Source organism: Antechinus flavipes, chromosome 4 (genome assembly GCF_016432865.1).
Source record: "Antechinus flavipes isolate AdamAnt ecotype Samford, QLD, Australia chromosome 4, AdamAnt_v2, whole genome shotgun sequence".
NCBI classification, from domain to species: domain Eukaryota; kingdom Metazoa; phylum Chordata; class Mammalia; order Dasyuromorphia; family Dasyuridae; genus Antechinus; species Antechinus flavipes.
This window is the reverse complement of record NC_067401.1, coordinates 214982084-214997323: the sequence shown is the minus strand read 5'-3', so window position 1 is coordinate 214997323 and position 15240 is coordinate 214982084.

Below are 15240 nucleotides of genomic sequence, written 5' to 3'. Positions count from 1 at the left end.
TTAAAAGCCAGAATCCTACAATATGTTGTTTACAGGAAACACACCTGAAGCGGGGAGATACATGTAGGTTAAAGGTAAAAGGTTGGAGCAAAATCTACTATGCTTCAGGTGAAGTCAAAAAAGCAGGGGTAGCCATCCTGATCTCAGATCAAGCTAAAGCAAAAATTGATCTAATTAAAAGAGATAAGGAAGGGCACTACATCTTGCTAAAGGGTAGTATGGATAATGAAGCACTATCTATATTAAACATATATGCACCAAGTGGTGTAGCATCTAAATTCTTAAAAGAGAAATTAAGAGAGCTGCAAGAAGAAATAGACAGCAAAACTGTAATAGTGGGAGATCTCAACCTTACACTCTCAGAATTAGATAAATCAAACCACAAAATAAATAAGAAAGAAGTCAAAGAGGTAAATAGAATACTAGAAAAGTTAGATATGATAGATCTCTGGAGAAAGTGTAATGGAGACAGAAAGGAGTACACCTTCTTTTCAGCAGTTCATGGAACCTATACAAAAATTAACCATATATTAGGACATAAAAACTTCAAACTCAAATGCAGTAAGGCAGAAATAGTAAATGCATCCTTTTCAGACCACAATGCAATGAAAATTACATTCAACAAAAAACCAGGGGGAAGTAGACCAAAAAATAATTGGAAACTAAATAATCTCATGCTAAAGAATGATTGGGTGAAACAGCAAATCATAGATATAATTAATAACTTCACCCAAGAAAATGATAATAATGAGACATCATACCAAAATGTATGGGATGCAGCCAAAGCGGTAATAAGGGGAAATTTCATATCTCTAGAGGCCTATTTGTATAAAATAGAGAAATAGAAGGTCAATGAATTGAGCTTGCAACTAAAAATGCTAGAAAAGGAACAAATTAAAACCCCTCATTCAAACAATAAACTTGAAATTCTAAAAATAAAAGGAGAGATCAATAAAATTGAAAGTAAAAAACTATTGAATTAATTAATAAAACTAAGAGTTGGTTCAATGAAAAAATCAACAAAATAGACAAACATTTAGTAAATCTGATTAAAAAAAAAGGAAAGAGGAAAATCAAATTGTTAGTCTTAAAAATGAAAAGGGAGAACTCGCCACTAACGAAGAGGAAATTAGAGCAATAATTAGGAGTTACTTTGCCCAACTTTATGCCAATAAATTCGACAATTTAAATAAAACAGAAGAATACCTCCAAAAATATAGCTTGCCCAAACTAACAGAGGAAGAGGTAAATATCCTAAACAGTCCCATCTCAGAAAAAGAAATAGAACAAACTATCAATCAACTCCCTAAGAAAAAATCCCCAGGACCAGATGGATTTACATGTGAATTCTATCAAACATTTAAAGAACAATTAACTCCAATGCTAAATAAACTATTTGAAAAAATAGGGATTGAAGGAGTCCTACCAAACTCCTTTTATGACACAGACATGGTACTGATACCTAAACCAGGTAGGCTGAAAACAGAGAAAGAAAATTATAGACCAATCTCCCTAATGAATATTGATGATAAAATCTTAAATAAAATATTAGCAAAAAGATTACAGAAAATCATCCCCAGGATAATACACTATGACCAAGTAGGATTTATACCAGGAATGCAGGGCTGGTTCAATATTAGGAAAACTATTAGCATAATTGACTATATCAATAACCAAACAAATAAAAACCATATTATCATCTCAATAGATGCAGAAAAAGCATTTGATAAAATCCAACATCCATTCCTAATAAAAACACTTGAGAGCATAGGAATAAATGGACTTTTCCTTAAAATAGTCAGGAGCATATACTTAAAACCATCAGTAAGCATCATATGCAATGGGGAAAAACTGGAACCTTTTCCAGTAAGATCTGGAGTGAAGCAAGGTTGCCCACTATCACCATTATTATTTAATATCGTATTAGAAACACTAGCCTCTGCAATAAGAGTCGAGAAAGAGATTAAAGGAATTAGAGTAGGCAATGAGGAAACCAAACTATCACTCTTTGCAGATGATATGATGGTATACCTAGAGAACCCCAGAAATTCTACTAAAAAGCTATTAGAAATAATTCATAATTTTAGCAAAGTAGCTGGATATAAAATAAATCCCCATAAATCCTCAGCATTTTTATACATCACCAACAAAACCCAACAGCAAGAGATACAAAGAGAAATTCCATTCAGAATAACTGTTGATAGCATAAAATATTTGGGAATCTATCTACCAAAGGAAAGTCAGGAATTATATGAGCAAAATTACAAAAAAGTCTCCACACAAATAAAGTCAGACTTAAATAATTGGAAAAATATTAAGTGCTCTTGGATTGGCCGAGCGAATATAATAAAGATGACAATACTCCCTAAACTAATCTATTTATTTAGTGCTATACCAATCAGACTTCCAAGAAAATATTTTAATGATCTAGAAAAAATAACAACAAAATTCATATGGAACAACAAAAAGTCGAGAATCTCAAGGGAATTAATGAAAAAAAAAATCACATGAAGGTCACCTAGCTGTACCTAATCTAAAATTATATTATAAAGCAGCAGTCACCAAAACCATTTGGTATTGGCTAAGAAATAGATAGTTGATAAGTGGAAAAGGTTAGGTTCAGAAGACAGAATAGTCAATCTAGTGTTTGACAAACTCAAAGATCCTAACTTTTGGGGTAAGAATTCATTGTTTGATAAAAACTGCTGGGATAACTGGAAATTAGTATGGCAGAAATTAGGCATGGACCCACACTTAACACCATATACCAAGATGAGATTGAAATGGGTCCATGACCTAGGCATAAAGAACGAGATTTTAAATAAATTAGAGGAACATAGGATCATTTATCTCTCAGACTTGTGGAGGAGAAAGAAATTTGTGACCAAAGATGAAAGAGAGACCATTACTGATCACAAAATAGAAAATTTTGATTACATCAAATTAAAAAGCCTTTGTACAAACAAAACTAATGCAAACAAGATTAGAAGGGAAGCAACAAACTGGGAAAACATCTTCACAGTTAAAGGTTCTGATAAAGGCCTCATTTCCAAAATATATAGAGAACTGACTCAAATTTATAAGAAATCAAGCCATTCTCCAATTGATAAATGGTCAAAGGATATGAACAGACAATTTTCAGATGATGAAATTGAAACTATTACCACTCATATGAAAGAGTGTTCCAAATCATTATTGATCAGAGAAATTCAAATTAAGACCCCTCTGAGATACCACTACACACCTGTGAGATTGGCTAAGATGACAGGAAAAATTAATGACGAATGTTGGAGGGGAAGCAGGAAAACTGGGACACTGATGCATTGTTGGTGGAGTTGTGAAAGAATCCAATTATTCTGGAGGTAGTCATTCATTTCACTTAGGTTATCAAATTCATTGGCATGAAGTTGGGCAAAATAACTCATGATTATTGCTCTAATTTCCTCTTCAATAGTGGCGAGTTCTCCCTTTTCATTTTTAAGACCAACAATTTGATTTTCCTCTTTCCTTTTTCAATAAGATTTACCAAAAGTTTATCTATTTTATTTTTTCATAAAACCAACTCAGTTTTATTTATTAATTCCATAGTTTTTTTTTTACTTTCACATTATTAATTTCTCCTTTTAATTTTAGAATTTCAAGTTTAATATTTGATTGGGGGTTTTAATTTGGTCTTTTTCTAGCTTTTTAAGTTGCAAGCCCAATTTATTGATCTTCTCTTTCTCTATTTTATTCAAGTAAGCCTCTAAATATATAAAATTTCCACTTATTAAAGATGTAAAATTTCCCATATTACCGCTTTGGCTGCATCCCACAAATTTTGGTATGATGTCTCATTGTTGTCATTATCTTGAGTGAAATTATTAATTGTGTCTATAATTTGCTATTTCACCCAATCATTCTGTAAGATGAAATTATTTAATTTCCAGTTACTTTTTGGTCTATTTACCCTTAACTTTTTGTTGAATGTAGTTTCTATTGCATTGTGATCTGAAAAGAAAGCATTTACTATTTCTGCCTTTCTGCATTTAATTTTGAGGTCTTTATGTCCTAATATATGCTCAGTTTTTGTGTAGGTTCCATGAACTGATGAGAAGGTATACTTTTCTGTCACCATTCAGTTTTCTCCAAAGATCTATCATACCTAATTTTTCTAATATTCTATTTACCTCTTTAATTTCTTTCTTATTTGTTTTGTGGTTTGGTTTATCTAATTCTGAGAGTGCAAGATTGAGATTTTCCACTATTGAACTTTTGCTGCTATCTATTTCTTCTTGCAACTCTCTTAACTTCTCCTTTAGGAAGTTAGATGCTATACCACTTGCTGCATATTTGTTTAATACTGATATTGCTTCATTTTCTATAGTATCCTTTAGTAAGATATACTTTCATTCCTTATCTCTTTTAATTAGATCAATTTTTGCTTTTGCTTAATCTGAGATCAGGATGGCTACCCCTGCTTTTTTGCCTTCACCTGAAGCATAGTAGATTCTGCTCCAGCCTTTTACCTTTACTCTGTATATATCTCCCTGCTTTAAATGTGTTTCCTGTAAACAACATATTGTAAGGTTCTTACTTTTGATCCAGTCTGCTATCCGCCTCTGTTTTATAGGAGAATTCATCCCATCCACATTTATGGTTAAAATTACTAATTCTGTATTTCCTGCCATCATAATATCCCTGGATTGTGCTTTTCTTTTTCTTGCCCCCCCCCTTACTTCCTTCCCTAGTATTAAACTTATCGACCCCACTTGCATCACGTAGCTCTCCCTCTTTAGGATGTCTGCCTCCTCCCTTTGAATCCTTCACCTTTCTTGTACCCTTCTGTTATTACTCTTTTTCCTTTTCCCTTTTCCTCTCTCATTTTTCAATTAGGTGAGAGAAGATTCTCTGTAAAATAAATGTCAATTATTTTCTCTTTTAGCCAACTCTGATGAAAGTAAGATACACACAGTGTTCCTCTGCCTCTCTAAGTTCCCTCAGATATGATAGGTTTTCTTTGCCTCATCCTGGAATGTAGTTTCCCTCTTTTTATCTCATTTTTCCCTTTTTGTGACACTATCCTCTTTCCATTTCGACTTCCCTTTTTAAATATGTTTATCAGTAAAATCAAATTATGTGTGTGGTTTTTATGTATATCCACAACAGAAATCCAGTTCTCAAGAGTTCCTTTTATGTTTTTCTACTTCTCTTGAGTCCTATGGTTGGAGATCAAATTTTTTGTTTAAATCTGTTTTTTTTTTTTTTTCCCTTAGAAACAAATGGAATTCCTCTGTCTCATTAAATGTCCATCTTCTTCCATGGAAAAAAATGCTCAGCTTAGGTGGGTAGTTTATTCTTGGCTGCAATCCAAGTTCTTTTGCCTTTCAGAATATCAGATTCCAGGCCCTTTGATCCTTTAATGTTGAGGCAGCCAGATCTTGAGTGACCCTTATTGTGGCACCTTGGTATTTGAATTGTTTTTTCCTGGCTACTTGTAATGTTTTTTCTTTACTCTGAAAATTCTGAAATTTGGCCACAATATTCCTTGGAGTTTTTATTTTAGGGTCTTTTTCAGGTGTTCGATGAATCCTTTCAATGCCTATTTTACCTTCTGATTCTATTACCTTTGGAGAGTCTTTGGAGAGTTTTCTTTGGTGATTTCCTGTAAAATAGTATCTTGGCTCTTTTTTTCATCATAATTTTTAGGCAGTCCAATAATCTTCAGATTATCTCTCCTAGATCTATTTTCCAGGTCTGTCATTTTTACAACTAGATATTTGGTGCTTTTCTCTAATTTTTCATTTTTTTGGTCTTGCTTGACTGATTCTTGATGTCTCAATGAATCATTGATTTCTATTTGTTCAGTTCTGATTTTTAATGAATTATTTTCTTCTTTAGCTTTTTTACTTCTTTTTGTTTATGTCCAATTGAGGTTTCAAATGAGTTGTTTTGCTCTATAGAATTTTTTTCCATTTCACTATTTTTTTTTAGTGCATTATTTTCTTTTTCCAATTCACAAATCCTCCTTTCTTGTGAATTCTTTATCTTTTCCAATTCACAAATCCTACTTTCCTGTTTTTTTTTTTTTTTTTTACTTTTTCTAATTCACAAATTATTCTGTTTCCCTGCATGGCCTGGTAATTTTTTACCTTTTCCAATTCATATTTCAGGAAGTTGTTACTTTCTTGCAAAGCTTCTCTTTCCTTTACTCATTTTTCTTCTAACTCTCTTTTGAGACTTTTAATGGTTTCTTCTAGGAAAACCTTATGTAAAGGGAGTCAGGTAACATTTCCCTTTGGGATATTGTCTGGAGACTGTTTGCTCTTAATCTCCTCAAGTTTGTAAACCTGCTCTTTTTCTGTATAGAAGCTATCAATTGTCCTTTTGATTTTTTTTACTCATTTTTTAAAGCCTTTAGGGTCTGGCTTCAGGGCAAGGGGGTTACCAGCTCCTCTGCAAATCAGGGAAAAATATAAACAGTCTGCAAGCAGCAAGGTATGGGAGTGCTCTGGGCAAAAGTCTCCTCCCCACCCACCCACTAGAAGTGATTCAGAAGGGGCCAAGCTTTGGAAGTGTCCAGTGGAGAACCCCGCTGTATTGTTTGGCGACTGCCCTAAGGCTAGAGACTAAGCTATGAAAGTGTCACAGCCCCAGACCAAAGCCCTCTGTGGGACTGTGGATATTAGCAGCTGACCTGCGAACAGCCCCACTCAGACCAATAGTGTCTCTGCCCCGAAAGCAATTTGTGTTGCCTGTTGCAGTGCTATTGCCCCAGGCCGAGTCCCCCACTGTGCAGATTAGAGGCTTCCCCGGGCTGTGCCCCCCTGCTATGTAAATTTGTAACTGCCCCAAGGAAAAGCCCCTATACTGCATGTTGAGGCTGCACAGTTGTGCTGTGATCTGTGCTGAGTCACTTCCGATTTTAGGTTGGTACAGCCAGATCTTGTTAGGTTCTGGAGTTTTTTATAGTAGCTTTGTACTGTTTTGGAGAGCTATCAATCTATGCCAGTGTTGTCTCTGTAATTTTCTAACTACAGAGACCACTCTCACGTGCAATTTATAATAATATGTAATTGCCTGTATTTTTGGAGGTAGTCATCCATTTCACTTAGGTTATCAAATTTATTGGCATAAAGTTGGGCAAAGTAATCCCTTATTATTTATTTAATTCCCTCTTCATTGGTGGAAAGTTCTCCCTTTTCATTTTTAAGACTACTAATTTGATTTTCCTCTCTCCTTTTTCTAATCAGATTTACCAGAAGTTTATCAATTTTATTGGTTTTTTCATAAAACCATCTCTTAATTTTATTTATTAGTTCAATTTTTTTTTTACTTTCAATATTATTAATTTCTCCTTTTAATTTTAGAATTTCAAGTTTAGTAATTGATTGGGGGTTTTTAATTTGGTCTTTTTCTAGCTTTTTAAATTGCAAGCCCAATTAATTGATCTTCTCTTTCTCTATTTTATTCAAGTAAGCCTCTAGGGATATAAAATTTCCTCTTATTGGCTGCATCCCACAAAGAGCAGGGAGGTATGGGAGTGCTCTGGAAAAGAGTAGGATTCACACAATGTTCCTCCCTGTCTCTAAGTTCCCTCAGATATGATAGGTTTCCTTTGCCTCATCATGGGATGTAGTTTCCCTCTTTTTATCTCCCCTTTTCTCTTTTTCTGACACTATCCCCTTACCATTTCTACTTCCCTTTTTATGTTATATCAATAAAATCAAATTATACATGTGGTTTTTATGTATATCCACAACAGAAATACAGTACTCAAAGTTCGCTTCTCTTGAGTCCTATGGTTGGATATCAAATGTTTTGTTTAAATCTGATTTTTTTCCTTAGAAACACATGGAATTCCTCTGTTTCATTTAATGTCCATCTTCTTCCATGGAAAAAAATGCTCAGCTTAGCTGGGTAGTTTATTCTTGGCTGCATTCCAAGTTCTTTTGACTTTCGGAATATTGGATTCCAGGCTCTTCGATCCTTTAATGTTGAGGCAGCCAGATCTTGAGTGACCCTTATTGTGGCATCTCGATGTTTGAAGTATTTTTTTCCTGGCTGCTTGTAATATTTTTTTCTTTAGTCTTATAGTTCTGAAATTTGGCCACAATATTCCTTGGAGTTTTTATTTTAGGGTCTTTTTCAGAAGGTGTTCGATGAATTCTTTCAATGCCTATTTTACCTTCTGGTTCTATTACATCTGAGCAGTTCTCTTTGATGATTTCCTGTAAAATATTGTCTAGGATCTTTTTTAAATCAAAATGTTCAGGTAGTCCAATGATCCTCAGGTTATCTCTCCTATATCTATTTTTCAGGTTGTTTTTCCAAGTAAATATTTGATGTTTTTTTTTCCTAATCTTTCATTTTTTTTTTTTTTTATTTTGCTTGACTGATTCTTGATGTCTCAATGGATCAGTCATTTCTCTTTGTTCAGTTCTGATTTTTATTGTTATTTTCTTCATTAGGTTTTTAAATTTTCTTTTTTTATATGTCCAAATGAGTTGTTTTGCTCTATGAAATTTTTTTTCCATTTCACTATTTTTTTTTTTTAGTGATTTTCTTTTTTCAATTCACAAATCCTACTTTCTTGGGAATTCTTCACCTTTTCCAATTAAAAATTCTGTTTCCCTGTACTTCTTGTGAGTTTTTTACCTTTTCCAATTCACATTTCAGAAGTGTTTGCTCTCTTGCATAGCTTCTCTTTCCTTGCCCCATTTTTATTCAAGTTCTCTTTTAAGGTTTTTAATAGTCTCTTCTAGGAAAGCCTTTTGTGTTGGGGATCAGCAATTGTTTGGAGACTGTCTGCTCTTAGTCTCCATGGGGTTGAAAACCTACTCTTTTTCTGTATAGAAGCTATCAATCCTCTTGATTTATTTACTTATTTTTTTAAAGCCTCTAGGGTCTGCCTTCAAGGCTGGGAGGTTACCAGCTTCCTCTGCAGAACAGGGATAGGTGTATGGATGGGTAGTTGTCCTGCCAACTGGCTACAAAGAGCAGGGAGGTATGGGAGTGCTCTGGGAAAGAGTTCTTCCTGGAAATAACTCAGGCCTGCACTGCAGAGCTGTGGAAATGCCCTGCAAAGAACCTTGCTGTGTGAGTTAAGGACTGCCCTGGGGCTAGAAGCTGGGCAGTGAAAGTGTCTCTACCCCAGGCCAAAGCCTGCAGTGGGGTTGTGGGTATTAGCAGCTGACTAGTGAATAATCCAGCACAAACAGCAGTGTTCCTGCCCAGCAAAGCATGGATCACACTGCAAAAGTTCTATTGCCCCAGGCCAAACCCCACCCTTTGCAGATTAGAGGCTGCCCTAGGCTGTGTCCCCCTGCCATGCAGATTTGTAACTGCCTCCACAAAAGCCCTGTACTACAGGATGTGGCTGCAGGGCTGTGTTAAGATCTGTGCTGATTCACTTCTAGTTTTGAGTGGTTATAATCAGATCTTGTTAGGTTCTGGCGTTTTTTAGAGACTACCCTCTATCTTTGGCTTTAATTTCTCTGCCAGTTTACTGCTTCATAATTAAGGCAGAGCAATTAGCCTATGGGAAAATTATCTCTAGCTACAGACATCACCCCCATCTCTAGTCTGCTCCTGATGCTAGTCTCTCCCTGCCTGCACTGGTCTGTTCCCGGCCCCTCAGGACAAACCTTTCCTAGTGATCTTCCAGATTATTTTTGACTGGTAAGTTGTTGTGCTTCTAAACTTTGTGGGTTTTAACCAGTCAAGTGCTATTTTTGAGGCTGAATTTAATAGTTGGTCCTGAGAGCATGAGAAGAGCTTAGAAAGTCGTGTGTGCCTTCTCTGCTATCTTGGCTCTGCCTATATATATTCTTCCTACCTTCCATGAAACTGAAAAAAATATTCTGATGAGTTAGAAGTATCATTCTTCCATTTAGGAATATAAACAGATAAATTTTTTTAAGCTCATTATGATATCATCACTTTCCTCATAACCTCCTTATGCTTCTATTGAGTTCTGTATTTGAAAATCAGATTCTGCTCTGGTCTTGTCATTATGAATGCTTGAAAATAATTTCTTTCATTATATATGTCCACCTTTTTTCTTGAAGGATTATATTCAGTTTTGCTGGGTAGGTGATTCTTGGTTGGAATCCTAGCTCCATTGTTCTCTGGAATATCATATTCTAAGTCCTATAATTCTTTAATATAGAATTTATTAAATATTTTGTTATCCTGACTGTGCTCTAATATAGTTGAATTGTTTCTTCCTTGCATTAGTTTCTCCTTGACCTTAAAATTCTGAATTTGGCTAATATATCCTAGGAATTTTGATACTGGAATCTCTTTCAGGAGGTGATTGGTGGATTCCTTCAATTTCTATTTACCCTCTGGTTGTAAATTATCAACACTGTTTTCCTTGATAGTTTCTTGAAAGTTGTATCACTCTCAATTATCTTCTTACGTTTTCCTTTATCATTCTTACTTGATTTTTTAAAGGTTTTTATTTTCAAAAAATATGCACGAATAATTTTTCAGCATTGACCATTGCATAGTCTTGTATTTCAAATTCTCCCCCTCTTCTCCCTACCCCCTCCTCTAGATAACAAGAAATCCAATATATATGATATATGTTAAAATATATGTTAAACCCAATATATGTAAACATATTTATAAAATTCTCTTGATGCATAAGAAAAATCAGATCAAAAGGAAAAGAAAATGAGTAAGAAATGAAATGCAAGTGAACAACAACCAAAAGAATGAGAATGTTATGTTGTGATCCACAGTAAGTTCTTACAGTCCTCTCTCTGGGTGTAGATGTCTCTCTTCATCAGAAGATCATTGGAACTGGCATCAATCATCTCATTGTTGGAAAGAGTTGTGTTCATTACAATTAATCTTCCTATAATATTGATGTTGCCAGTGATCTGGTTCTGCTCATTTCACTTATTATCAGTTCATGTAAGTCTCCCCAGGCCTCTCTGAAATCATCGTTTCTTATAGAACAGTAATATTCCATAACATTCATATACTATAAGTTATTCAGCCATTCTCCAACTGACGGGCATCCACTCAGTTTCCAGTTTCTTGCCACTACAAAATGGGCTGCCATGAACATTTTGGCACATGTGGGTCCCTTTCCCTCCTTTAAGATCTCTTTGGGATATAAGCCCCGTCAAAACATTGCTGGAACAAAGAGTATGCACAGTTTGATAAATTTTTGAGCATAGTTCCAAATTGCTCTCCAGAATAGTTGGATCCATTCACAGTTCCACCAATAATGTATTAGTGTCCCAGTTTTCCCACATCCCCTCCAACATTTATCATTATCTTTTCCTGTCATCTTAGACAAAATGACAGGTGTATCTCATCAATCGTGATTTAGAGCACCTTTTCATATAATTAGAAATGGTTTTAATTTCTTCATCTGAAAATTGTCTGTTCATATCCTTTCCTCATTTATCCATTTGAGAATGGTGTGAATTATTATAAATTTGAGTCAGTTCTCTATATATTTTAGAAATGATGCCTTTACCAGAATCTGTAGAATGGAAAGGTATACTTGAATCAAGGACAGCAGGGTATTTATAGTTAAATACCTACTCAGTATGATTGATGGGATAATGATTCTCTAATTAAACTTATACTTAATGTGATATAATGATATAATCACTCTAGTTAGCATATACTTACTGTGATATAGTGATGAAATGACATGTTGGCACATGCTCAGTTGCTGTAGTGATGTAATTGTATTGAAGTATTTAACGGCTGAGAGGACTAGAAATTCAGAGTCTCAGACACATAGGAGACACAATCGAATCTCAAACACAAACACAGAGAAGACATCAGACTCTAAACTCCATCTGTGACCAATCTCATTGTGACTCTTCTGCCTTCATCATTTTTCCACCTAAAGACCAAGGCTGTTCAGAGAACCTCCAGAAAGCTAGATATGACATTACATTTTGGCTCCTTAAATGTAGGCCCCTAAAGGTAAGGACCTACATTCAGCAGTTTGATCATAAATTCAGTGGAGAAGTCCCCTGTGACCTAGAAATAGGGTGAGTATAAACACAGACAAGCAGAAAACTTTGAGGACTAAACTATTTATTATAGTTAATTTATTATAGTATAAATTTTCAGCTGAAATGGGGCAAATACTAAGAATAGAGCCTCCCCCACCCCAAGGGAAAGTGTGTAGAATGCATAGTTAGTTTAATAAAGAAGCAAGGTTTGTTGATAACTTGGAAGCAGATCACTGGACTCTTAAATATATTAGAGTGAACATCTCCTTGCCTCTATAAGGAAGAAAAATTGAGCCAGATATGTGGGAAATAGTGGGAGAGAAGCTAATTGAATATTACAAAGCTATAGATCCTGATTCAATTCCTGGGGAAACATTATTTATGTATAATATAATACAATTGGCTTTAAAGAATCCCACAGGTTCTTTAAAAAAAAAAAAAAAAAGGAAAAGTTTTAAGGTAGACAGCAGACAAGGAAGTGTGAGGCAAAAGAGCTGAAGGGGGATGGAACTGACAAAGCAGCTGAAAAGCATGGAAAATTGGACAAGAAAGAAGTTCAGTATAGCATTGATGAATTTAAGGGGTATGTATTTCTCACTTTCACAGCTCTGTTTCACTTCTGCCTACAAGGGAGCAGGTGCCTTTAGGGCATTCCCCATCTCCTGGCCCTCCTCTCCCAACTTTGCCTTTGTGGGTAGAGGAAGGAGTAGGAGTTGGGGGAGGAGGGAGCAATGATGTCATCAGCACCATCCATTCATCAGCTTTTGTCCACTCCCATGACAGGATTAGAAAAGGCATTAATTAAAACTAAAAAAGAAGGACAGGATACATTTGATTTGAGAATAAAATCATATCCTGTGACTGAAGAATTTGACGCTTCAGGTCAAGAAAAAAAAAAGAAGATATACTCCTTTTAATCTGGAAATTATCAAATATCTGAAAAAAAAAAAAAGGGCTTGCATTATTTATGGGTCTACATTGTCTTATGTTATGATGTTATTAGAGAATTTGGCTTTTGAAATTTTAACCCCCAATAATTGGAAATCTGTAGCAATGACACATTTAGAACCTGGACAAAACTTGTTGTGGCTTTCGGAATATAATGAACTCTGTAGAATAAAAGCCCATGAAATAGACAACCTGAAATTAATATACCAGTCACCTGTGACCAACTAAGAGGTATAGATCCTTATGCAGACACTTTAGCAACGATTAATTACCTTTTGACAGCATATAAGCAAATTGCTTCTGCTGCTATCAAAGTATGGGACTCCCTCCCAGGAAGACAAAATAGAGGGAAGGCCTTCACGAAAATAGCACATGGGCCAAATGAACACTTTGCTTATTTCATGGGATGTCTGCAGACAGCTGTCATATGAACTATTGGGAAAATGTAGCAATAGAAATTATGATAAGAAACTTGCTCAGGAAAATGCTAATGAGTTTTGTAGAAGAATTATACTAGAACTACACAAGGATGCTCCTTTAGAGGAGATCATAAGACGCTGTGCCACAGTGGGCACAAATACCTTTTATATCTAGGCTGTCATGTAGACTTTTCAAGATCTGAACATGGGAAGACAAGGTCTCTTTTGGCAAAGGACTTCCAGAGAGACTTGTTGATGCTTTCAATGTAAAGTAGGGCATCTGAAAGCTCAATGTTGGCCTGAAGATAGAGTGAGAAAACAGGGTGGGAGAACAAGACCCAAAACCCTAGGTCAAAAATCCAACAAAGGCTTCCATTGGGCATCAGAATGTAGATTGACTCAGGGAAATGGGAAGCAGGGCTAGGCTCCAGGGCCCCAGGCAAAAAACATTTGGGGCATGATAGCAGCGGATGTTACATGCAGAGTCTTTAGAAGTTCAGTACTAATTCTGAGATACCACTACGCACCACTCAGATTGGCTAAGATGACAGGAAAAGATAGTGACAAATGTTGGAGGATATGTGGGGAAACTGGGACACTGATGTTAGTGGAGTTGTGAATAGATCCAACCATTCTGGAGAGTAATTTGGAATTATGCTCAGGAAGTTGTCATACTGTGCATACCCTTTGCTCCAGAGTATCTGAACTGATGCTAAGTGAAATGAACAGAATCAGAAAATCATTATACACACACTTCAACAACAATATTATATGAGGATCAATTCTGATGGAAGTGGCTATCTTCAACAATAATGAATTATTGTTGTAATGTATATTGTAATGAATAGAACCAGCTAAAACACAGTGAAAGAACACTGGGAAATGAGTGTGGACCCCAACATAGCATTTACACTCTTTCTGTTATTGTTTGCTTGCATTTTTGTTTTTCTTCCTTTTTTTAACCTTCTTTCTATTTTTTAGGTTATTTTTACCTTCTTTCTGAATCCAATTTTTCTTGTGTAGCAAGACAACTGTATAAATATGTATACATACATAGTGTTTAATGTATACTTTAACGTATTTAACATGTATGGAATTATCTGCCATCCAGGAGAGGGGAGGGAGGGGGAAAGTTGGAACAGAAGTTTTTGCAAGGCTCAATGTTGAAAAATTATCCATGCATATGTTTTGTCAATAAAAAGCTATAATAAAAAAAAAAAAGGAAAAAAAGTTCAGTATTCCAACATGTTCAATCAGCCCAAGAAGCAACTTGATAGGAGAAAGGGATTACAATTGGGGGGAATAGAGTTGTATGCAGTTTGGACTACTGAGATATCCCCTGGAGAGGTAAAATCTATCTGGCCTATTTTTTCTGCTCTTCTGTGGAATCAGTATTACACCAGGTAATACAGACATCTTTCTGAGTGTCTTCAGTACTGGGTGGGAGAAGAAATATGAAATTTGGAGTTAAAAGGAAAGGGAAACAGGAGATTGACATAAGCAAACTGTCTGGCAATCTTTATTCAACTATTATCAAGGGCAAATATTTTGCCTCCAGACACAATAGGCTTGACCATTTCATCTCCTGAAAGTGTGTACAAAACAGTGTCTATCCATACACTGGATTTGGCAAGCTGGGGAAAGTGTAGCTATTATCCCAGGCACTAATACAGGTAGACAATGTTTGACTTATCATCAGGAGAAGTAGTAGCATTGAGGTTTATTGATACACACTCCTGATAGGCAGTCTGGTGATATTTACCCAGATTTTGACTCCCAACAACAGAATCTAGTAATATTCTGTACTGCAGCCATTACAGCTGACTATCCTATGCTTACTATCTATGTTAATGGAATACCACTGAAAGGGTTAGTAGACATGGGTGCAGATCTTACAGTCATTA